The sequence below is a fragment of the Moschus berezovskii genome, chromosome 15 (assembly GCF_049115385.1).
Source record: "Moschus berezovskii isolate FMDL1 chromosome 15, NW_MosBer_1.0, whole genome shotgun sequence".
NCBI lineage: Eukaryota > Metazoa > Chordata > Mammalia > Artiodactyla > Moschidae > Moschus > Moschus berezovskii.
In genome coordinates, this window is record NC_142474.1 from 36,660,421 (window position 1) to 36,670,938 (window position 10,518).

A 10,518-nucleotide genomic window follows, 5' to 3' on the forward strand; every position below is an offset into this window, starting at 1 on the left:
AAATCGCTTCAGTCGTGTCCGACTCTGTGCGACCCCATAGACGGCAGCCCACCAGGCTCCCCCGTCCCTGGGATTCTCCAGGCAAGAACACTGGAGTGGGTTGCCATTTCCTTCTGAATTTCACATTTCAGGAAAAACTGCACTGCTCCGGTAGACTTTTCAGCATCCTTTAAAAGGGCCACTGGGTACTTGGTCTTTGTTGCTCAAGGAGAGCAGGGATGTTGCCTCAGTGTATGAAGGTCGCGGCTCTCCCTTCATTCCCCTCCCAGCACTGGGTGTGTTTCTCACTTGGTGAGAAACTAAGCAAACTCTGGGGAGGCAGCCTGGGGAATCGGGCAACTGACTGAGTGAGTCTCCATCTACGGACACTTTGTCCGAAATCCCCGAGGGGCCGTGTCTAACCTGTAGCCAATTAAAAACCATGTGGGTGAGGGAAACACTTCCGTTTGGATTCTCCTTGAACTTGAAGGGGAGGTGGAATAGTTAGGACAAACTTAAAGGTCCAGAAACTTTCTGCTTATACTCAGAGGACTGTCTTCGGCTCCTGCTTCTGCCAAGAAGACACTGTTTATGCATTCATTCATTTATTCCACAAACCTTTACTGAGTTCCTACTATGCTGGAGGTGACACTGACTAAACACGTCTCGTCTATATTTTAAGGGTCCTTGACCATCATCACAGTGTAAAATTGAGATGCCTCAGGGATTGTGAGGGCCCTTCCCTTCATGAGACGGGATGCTTCTCCAACTGCCTTTTTTTTTTTTTAAGTTATTTATTTGGCTGCGTCAGGTCTTAGTTTTGGCTCGTGGGCTTAGTTGCCCTACAGTATATGGTATCTTATTTCCCTGACCAGGGATCGAACCCGTGTCCCCTGCATTGGAAGAAGGATTCTTAACCACTGGACATTCAGGGAAAGCCCCCCAGCTGCCTTTTGAACAAGATGACCTTCAAAGCTAACCTTGAAATTTAATGAGTGCTGTAAACACTCACTGGAGATGTTCTGATCTCATAAACTAGCCAACTTCTCCATGGTGTCACGACAAACTCTGGGCTTCTTTCCACAGCTGGGTGAGCGGTGAGAGGGAGTGAGGAAAGAACGTATCAGTCTGGGGCCAATGACTTCCTAGACGGTGTGGTGGCATCACCCAGCCCTGTGGTGAGTCACCACTGGAATATCCCAGTCCTGGCTGCTGCCCTCTCATGGGTCACAGCCCTACAGCCTCTGCCTAACTCTACATCCTCCCCATCTTTTTGAGCTGAGCCTGCCATCCTTCCTTTAGTGGGCATGTCATGGCTCCCTTGGTTATACTGAACTGAGGCCATGAGACCTGGTGCCATTTGGAGATGTGGATATTTTGATATGCAAATGAGAATGGATGTAATCTGAATCCTGAGCAACCTCAGAACAAAATGGTTTCACAACCAATTCATCATGCTAAATAAACAAAGCACTGAACAACAACAACAGCAACAACAAAAAGTTGTTCAACAGAACTTCCAGCTGGTATATGGACAGCAGGTAATTTCACTCCACCCTTGAGTCTCACTCTGCCCGACTATACCTCCCCTCCTCTTCCCCAGCTTCCTTGATGCCCCATATCCCTGAACCACACCCAGCAGTGAGCCCTGGGCCTCCGCTCCCACCTGGAGCTCCAGTCCATCCCTGCTTCTGCAGCTCCACTCACTGCTCCCTGTCCCACTTTACCTCTGACCTCAGAGATGGAGGAAGAATCAGAAGTGGATAATAGCAAGTGGGAATTTGTTCTTTGGATGTTGGATGTCAAATGCCCATTCAAGAAGTTGCCTCAGCTAAGCCATCCACTCTGGCCAAGGGAAACAGTGATTGGAGAGGAAGGAGGAAGGCAGTGCTTGAATCAATACTGGATTCTTTTAAGGGCCAACCTGGCCCTCCACAATGTTCTTCTTTCTCCTGCTTTTTCTCTGTATCTCCCTATGTGGCTATGAAGCAGTCATGTTAAGAGGAAAAACAAAACAAAAAGCAAATCATGAGATCTGGGCATGCAAAGAGCTTCAGGGGCCTTAAAAAGAAAGGGTTATATAAACCCACAGAGTAAAATTTCCAAGGTATCTTGCCAAGTGAAGAGCAGATTCTCATGACCACAACTGTCAGCTAAAGGAAAGGCGCAGATATGCACTAAGGAACAGGCAGTATGAAGAAAGGCTGTGGATTGCCACCGGACCAGCAGAAAATAGATTTCAACAGGTGTAGGGCAGGGCTTGAAGGACAGGAGCATGGGATAGCTTATTATGCCTAAAAAAGGGAAGGTATCAGAGAAGTAAAAGAGCACACAAGCCAATCTGAAGGGACTTGCACTCACCTAAGATTGAACAGTTTAGCCCCAAAACAGATAATAGACTGAAACACATTATAATGATACCAAAAAAAAAAAAAAGTGAAAGAACAAAATCCCTGCATTTGTCACCACTAGAAGTTACCAGGGCAAAATTCAGTTCTTTGACAATTGGTAAATAAATGGACAGAATCAAACATTTATCCTTGATAAGATCAACTACATAGCAGGAAAGGTGGTGTGTGCACAGTTGTGTCTGACTCTTTACGACCTCATGAATTATGCAGTTCACCAAGTTCCTCTGTCCATGGAATTTTCCAGGCAAGATTACTGGAGTGGTTGCCATTTCCTATTCCAAGGGATCTTCCTGACCCAGGGATGGAACCTTCATTTGAATCATCTGCCTTGCCAGGTGGGTTCTTTATCACTGTGTCACCTGGGAAGTCCCATAGCAGGAAAACCAAGTAGTTAATAAAGAAAAATTTCCCTTTATAGAATTCCAGCTAATAGAAGCAAAAGGAATGATAGAATTAGAAAAACTGCCATCTTGCAGGCATTAATGATGGAGAAGGAAATGGCAACCCACTCCACTATTAATGATGGAGAAGGAAATGGCAATCCACTACAGTCCACGGGGTCACAAAATCAGACACGGCTTAGTGACTAAACAATAACAAACAACCAGAGAAGGCAATGGCACCCCACTCCAGTACTCTTGCCTGGAAAATCCCATGGATGGAGGAGCCTGGTAGGCTGCAGTCCATGAGGTCGCTAAGAGTCGGACACGACTGAGCGACTTCACTTTCACTTTTCACTTTCATGCACTGGAGAAGGATTTGGCAACCCACTCCAGTGTTCTTGCCTGGAGGATCCCAGGGACAGGGGAGCCTGGTGGGCTGCCTTCTGTAGGGTTGCACAGAGTCAGACACGACTGAAGCGACTTAGCAGCAGCAACAATAACAAACAACAGCAACAAGCATTAATGAAGCAATGAGTATATCTTCATGTGATGCTAGAACCACAATGTTAAAGTTGATAGGAAGGTTTATTTTATTTGTTTGTTTTTTGGCTGTGCTGGGTGTGAAAGTTGATAGGAAGGTTTATTTTATTTGTTTGTTTTTTGGCTGTGCTGGGTCTTTGTTGCTGTGTGCGCTACTCTCTAGTTGAGGTGCATGGACTTCTCATTGGAGTGGCTTCTCTTGTTGCTGAGCACAGGCCCCAGAGTGCCCGAGCTTCCTCAGTTGAGGTTCCCAGGCTCTAGAGCACAGGTTGAAGAGTTGTGTTGCACAGGCTTAGTTGCCCCACTGCCTGCGGGATCCTCGTGGACTGGGGATGGAATCCACATTGGCAGGTGGATTCTTCACCACTGAGCCATCAGAGAAGCCCTGATAGGAAACTTCATAATGGACGGATCAGGCCAGTATCACTTGGACCTGGTAAACAGCTTTAGCGTCACTAGAAACAGCCAGGAGCTCTGTATGATATGCCCCTGATGGAGAGTCATAGCAAGTGCACAATCCCTCCTATTCATTCTTCTTGCCTAAAAAGTTGAATCTGAATCTGAGTAAGCCTCTAGACCTGACTTCTGGTGTGCAGGGAGTACAAGCAACAGGAGAGCACCATGGGACCCAGACAACACCGCAGGAAGCCAAAAGCCAAACTAAGAGCAAGGAACATACTGGAAGCTAAATGATCCACTCTCCTGAAGAAATCAATGGCGCTAAATCACAAAGAGCAGTAAGATTGCCACATCCTTCAAGGGACCTACGAGACATGCAACCAGATGCAATGTATGAATTTTTAAAATCCTGATTCCAATGACTAAACTACAAAGACACCTTTAATAATCAGGGAAATGAATATGGACAGGTATTAGATGATACTAAAGGAGTTATTGTTAACTTTATTGAATGTTTCATGGCATGTGGTTTTCTTTTTTAAGCTATTTTTATCAGTTAGAGAAGCAAGCTAGAGTAGTTACAAGAGAAATGACACTGTATTTTGGATTTTTTTTACGACAATTCAGTACAAATAGAAGAGGGGATGAATAAAGCAATATACTGACAAAATGTTGATGAAAAAAAGTGAAAGTGTTAGTTTCTCAGTCGTGTTGGACTCTTTGTGACCCCATGGATGAGGCTCCTCTGTCCATGGGATTCTCCAGGTAAGAATACTGGAGTGGATGACCATTCCCTTCTCCAGGGTATCTTCCCCACCCAGACATCAAACCCAAGTCTCCCACATTGCAGGTAGATTATTTATCATCTGAGCCTCCAGGGAATTTGATGGGTATGTATGGAATCATTATACTATTCTGTCTACTTTTGTATGTGTTTTTAATTTTCTGTAATAAGAAGCTAAAAGAGAAGGCAGAAAAGGGAGTAAGGGCTCTGGTTCTGATTCTGTCACCACCAGTTTTAAGCTTCAGTTTCCTCAGCAAATTGGTAATTGAAAGGAAAAGCTTGCAGTCTGACCTCTGTGATTTTTTATTCTCTCTTCAACTTGGAAACCACTTTTAAAATGCCTTCCCAGTTATGTCCATGAGGGGAGGCATCTGTAGTACAAGTTGTGTGGGAAGGGGGATGGGATGCCGGATGGTGGTGGGGTGCTTCCAGAAGGAAGTAGAGTGCAAAACCACATCAGGGTTAAATGGTGAAAATTAAGAGTTTTTGTTTTGTTTCAGCTAACCAAGGAGCCACAAAAGGAAAGACAGATTTATCTGATGTAATTTCCTTCTCTCTGCCCCCGCTCCTTTTTCCTCTTCCTTCCTCTGTCTCTCTTTCTCTTCCATATGCTCTTGTTTAATTACTGTGCAGAAAGCTCTATTCTAAGGATCTGGACAGGATAACTGCTTATTCACCAGTTAGCCTAATGCAAAGAGAATGACTGCCGTCAGTTGAGGTGATATAGCTAGTTCAGTTCAAAAGACTCTCACCCAACATTTAATTTTTTGTAAACAAATTTCAGGCATGTAGGCAAACATTTGCAATGAGGCAGGAGCAACTTGTAAGCATGGTGAGCAGCAGTTAGGAAGCTCTCAATGAGTCAATGGTAATAGGTCCTCTTTGGTATGAAATGTAGAAACACCAGTCTGGCTTCTGGACCCTTGTACCCTCTATCAGCAGGTATTCAGTGTAATATACGCTTGAGTTAAATATCAATAGGAAGATACATCCGAGGAAAAAATAAGCTAAAAAATGAATTAGGGGTTATGTATTTCATAGTTTTTCAGCAAACTAGTGGGAAATAGCTGTAATGATCTAGAATTTTTTGACCTCAGAATTCACATTGTTGTTTTCGTCATTGTTTAATTACTAAGTCATGTCTGACTCTTTGAGGCCCCATTGACTGTAGTCCGCCAGGCTCCTCTGTCCATGAGATTTCCCACCTGGAAATCCAACTGGAGTGGGTTGGCATTTCCTTCTCCAGGGGGTCTTCCCAACCCAGAGATGGAACCTGCATCTCCTGTACTGCAGGTGGATTCTTTACTGCTGCATCACTAGGGAAGTCTCAGAATTCACATTCCATAGCTTTAAATACAATCTGGATGTTGAAGACTCGAAGATTATCTCTAGCCTCAACTCTTCTGTGAACTGCAGACTCCTACAACTAATTGCCTCTTCAGGATCTCTCCTTGGAAGTCTAAGAGAATCTTTGAACCTAGTGTGGCCCGCTGTGAATCCATGCTGTTCATCACCACCACCCCATCTTCGGTTTGCAGTCTTCCCTTTTTGATAAAAGGCAACTCCATCCTTTCAGTTACCAAATCTTCGAGTCACCCCTGACTCCTCCTTTACTTTCATACCTTGAAGAATAGGTTTCCTTCCAAAGAGTTGTTTTCCCTGCCTCCTTTGGCAAAGTGAGTTAGGGTTCCCAACTAGAAGGTTCACCTTCTTACCTCCAGTCACGGCTTCACCACTGGTTCTTGCTTTGAGAAAATCAAGACAGCTCTTTATATTTGTCTGTGTTTTCTCCAGGCACCGCAAGAGGCCCAGGACTTTCTGGAGATCCCTCAGTGTCAAGACACCCACAGTCATGAGTGTGCTTCTGCCTCTCTGACCTTTTCTGGCCTTTCTACTGTGCCTTTTGAAACATTTGGTCAGTTGTCAGCTAAGTGCCCATTTCTTTTCTAGGAGCTTCTTTCATCATCTTTCCCTAAGCTGGCATTGCCCAATAGAAATGTAAAGTAAGCCATACATGTAATTCTAAGTTTTTTAATAGTCACATTAAGAAAAGGGACTTCCCTGGTTGTCCAGTGGTTAAGACTTTGCACTACCAACTCAGGGGGCCTGGGTTTGATCCCTGGTCAGGGAACTAGATCCTACAGGCCACAATGAAGATCAAAGATCCCATATGCTACAAATAAAACCTGGGGCAGCCAAATAAACAAACAAACAAACAAAAAAAACCACACAAAATAAGTAGAAAGAAGCAGTCCAAACTAATTTTGATAATATATCTTCTCAAACAAAACAATTCCAACATGCAAAAATGTATTTGTGTAACATGCTAATAATAATATACTTAATATGTGAAACTATAAAAATATTAATAAACAAAATATTTAAAATATTGATATATTTAAACTTATCTTACTGTCTTTGAAATATGGTGTGTATTCTGCACTTAGAGCATATGTCAGTTTGGATTTCCAACAGTTAAAGTGAAATGTAGTCCTACCAAAACAACAGATCTGTGAGTAACAGAAAAAAATTTTATATGGCTTCAGCTTTTAACCCGATTGAAATTAAATTCATTTAAAGAATCGGTTCCTCAGCCACCCCAGTCACATTTCAAGTGCTCATGGCCACACATGACTGGCAGCTGGCACGCTAGATCACCTTTCCCCTCTGCTCTCTCAGGTGCGGATGTTTCGTGAACTCTTTGTGCCTCTGTGGGCCTGAAGGCGGGGAGAAGGGGCTGTTTCCTCCCTCACTCACTGTTGCTTTCCTGGAACATACTCCCTCCTTCTCACCAGGAATTGTTTCTCCTACCATCATTGTGGTCACAGTCATCTACCAAATTCTGGGCATGTGTGTGTGTGTACTCAGTCGTGTCTGACTCTTTGCAACCCCAAGAACCCCGCCAGACTCCTCTGCCCATGGAATTTTCCAGGCAAGAGTACTGGAGTAGGTTGTCATTTCCTTTTCTAGGGAAAGTCTGGGCAGATGAGTTTATTCCTTGAAGTTTCACTTCCTGAATCACTGAAACTTTCTCTAACACCCCCTAGTCATATTCCTTGGTAAGATCAATATCTCGGTGTGAAGTTGCTCAGTTGTGTCCGACTCTTTGTGACCCCATGGACTGTAGCCCACCAGGCTCCTCCATCCATGGAATTTTCCAGGCAAGAGTACTGGAGTGGGTTGCCAAGATAATATTAACATTTCCAAAACACTGGCCTCCCGGCTCTCCATCAATGATCGTGTCGTCTCAGTTGTGTGTTCCCACAGTCACATCTCAAAGATGTCCTGTCCAGTATTGACACCCTCATCAGCCTATGCGGGCTTCGTTGCCCCAAGGCATGTGAGATCTTAGTTTCTAGACCAGGGCTTGAACCCTCATTCCCTGCATTGGAAAGCAGATTCTTAACCACTGGACCACTAAGGAAGTTCCTCTGGCCATCTCTTGGATCTATGTATTTACCTAAATTTCTTTGTGTTTGCAACACATTGTCATAAAAGGATACCATAAAGGATGTCATAAAGGTTCATCATAAACCTTTAGTGTAGAGTTTTCCAGGATAGCAGAGGTATTAACAGGGGACAGTTTAATTGCACTGTTCTCTGGATGATTTCCCTGATGGCTCAGACAGTAAAGCATCTGCCTACAATGTGGGAGACCTGGGTTCAATCCCTGGCTAGGGAAATCCTCTGGAGAAGGAAATGGCAACCCACTCCAGTATTCTTGCCTGGAAAATCCCATGGACGGAGGAACCTGGTGGGCTACAGACTATGGGGTCCCAAAGACTCGGACTTGACTGAGTGACTAAACTTTCACTTTCACTTTTCTGAATGAAGGAACTTCAAATGTTGTGTGCATGTGCTGCCATCTTGTGGTATTTTGAGGAACATGTCTCTGATGTAGTCTGGTGCTGTTTGCTCACTTGGTGAGGTCTAACATCACTTTGTGGCAAATAGACGGGGAAAAGTGAAAGCAGTTACAGATTTTATTTTCTTGAGCTCCAAAATCACTGTGGATGGTGACTGCAGCCATGAAATTAAAAGTCACTTGCTCCTTGGAAGAAAAGCTATGACAAACCTAGACAGCATATTAAAAAGCAGAGACACCACTTAGCCTGATTACACAAGTACTGTATAGTCAGTTCAGTTCAGTTCAGTTCAGTCGCTCAGTCGTGTCTGACTCTTAGCGACCCCATGAACCACAGCACACCAGGCCTCCCTGTCCATCACTAACTCCCGGAGTTCACTCAAACTCATGTCCACCGAATCGGTGATGCCATCCAGCCACCTCATTCTCTGTCGTCCCCGCCTCCTCCTACCCCCAATTGCTCCCAGCATCAGAGTCTTTTCCAGTGAGTCAACTCGTCGCATGAGGTGGCCAGAGTATTGCAGTTTCAGCTTTAGCATAAGTCCTTCCAATGAACACCCAGGATTGATCACCTCTAGAATGGACTGGATGGATCTCCTTGCAGTCCAAGGGACTCTCAAGAGTCTTCTCCAGCACCACACTTCAAAAGCATCAATTCTTCGGTGATCAGCTTTCTTCACAGTCCAACTCTCACATCCAGACATGACCATGGGAAAAACCATAGCCTTGACTAGATGGACTTTGGTTGGCAAAGTAATGTCTCTGCTTTTTGATATGCTATCTAGGCTGGTCATAACTTTCCTTCCAAGGAGTAAGTGTCTTTTAATTTCATGGCTGCAGTCAGCATCCACAGTGATTTTGGAGCCCCAAAAAATAAAGTCTGACACGGTTTCCACTGTTTCCCCATCTATTTCCCAAGAAGTGATGGGACCAGATGCCATGATCTTTGTTTTCTGAATGTTGAGCTTCAAGCCAACCTTTTCACTCTCCTCTTTCACTTTCATCAAGAGGCCTTTGAGTTCAAGGCTATGGTTTTTCCAGTAGTCATGTATGGATGTGAGAGTTGGGCCATAAAGAAGGCTGAGCGCAGAAGAATTGATGCTTTCGAATTGTGGTGCTAAACAAGACTCTTGCGAGTCCCTTGGACTGCAAGGAGATCAAACCAGTCAATCCTAAAGGAAATCAACCCTGACTATTCATTGGAAGAACTGATGCTGAAACTGAAACTCCAATACTTTAGCCATCTAATGCAAACAGCCGACTCACTGGAAAAGACCCTAATGCTGGGGAAGTTTAGTTCAGTTCAGTCGCTCAGCACACCAAGCCTCCCTGTCCAATACCAACTTCTGGAGTTGACTCAAACTCATGCCTACTGAGTCAGTGATGCCATCCAACCATCTCATCCTCTGTCGTCCCCTTCTCCTCCCACCTTCAATCTTTCTCAGCATCAGGGTCTTTCTCAATGAGTCAGTTTTTCACATCAGGTGACCAAATTTTCAGCTTCAACATCAGTCCTTCCAATGAATATTTAGGGATGATTTCCTTTAGGATTCACTGGTTGGATCTCCTTGCAGTCCAGGGGGTTTTCAAGAGTCTTTTCCAACACCACAGTTCAAAAGCATCAGTTCTTCAACACTCAGCTTTCTTTATAGTCCAACTCTCACATCCATACATGACTACTGGGAAAACCACAGCCTTGACTTGACAGACCTTTGCTGGCAAAGTAATGTCTCTGCTTTTTAATGTGCTGTCTAGCATAACTTTTCTTCCAAGGAGCAAACGTCTTAATCTCATGGTTGTAGTTACCATCTGCATTGAGTTTGGAGCCCCCAAAAATAAAGTTTGTCACTGTTTCTGCTGTTTCCCCATCTATTTGCCATAAAGTGATGGGACCAGATGCCATGATCTTCCTGAATGTTGAGTTTTAAGCCAACTTTTTCACTCTCCTCTTTCACTTTCATTAAGAAAAACTTTAATCTTTAGTTCTTCTTTGCTTTCTGCCATAAGGGTGGTGTCATCTGCATATCTGAGGTTATTGATATTTCTCCCGGCAATCTTGATTCCAGCTTGTGCTTCTTCCAGCCCAGCGTTCCTCATGATGTACTCTGCATACAAGTTAAATAAGCAGGGTGACAATATACAACCTTGATATATTCC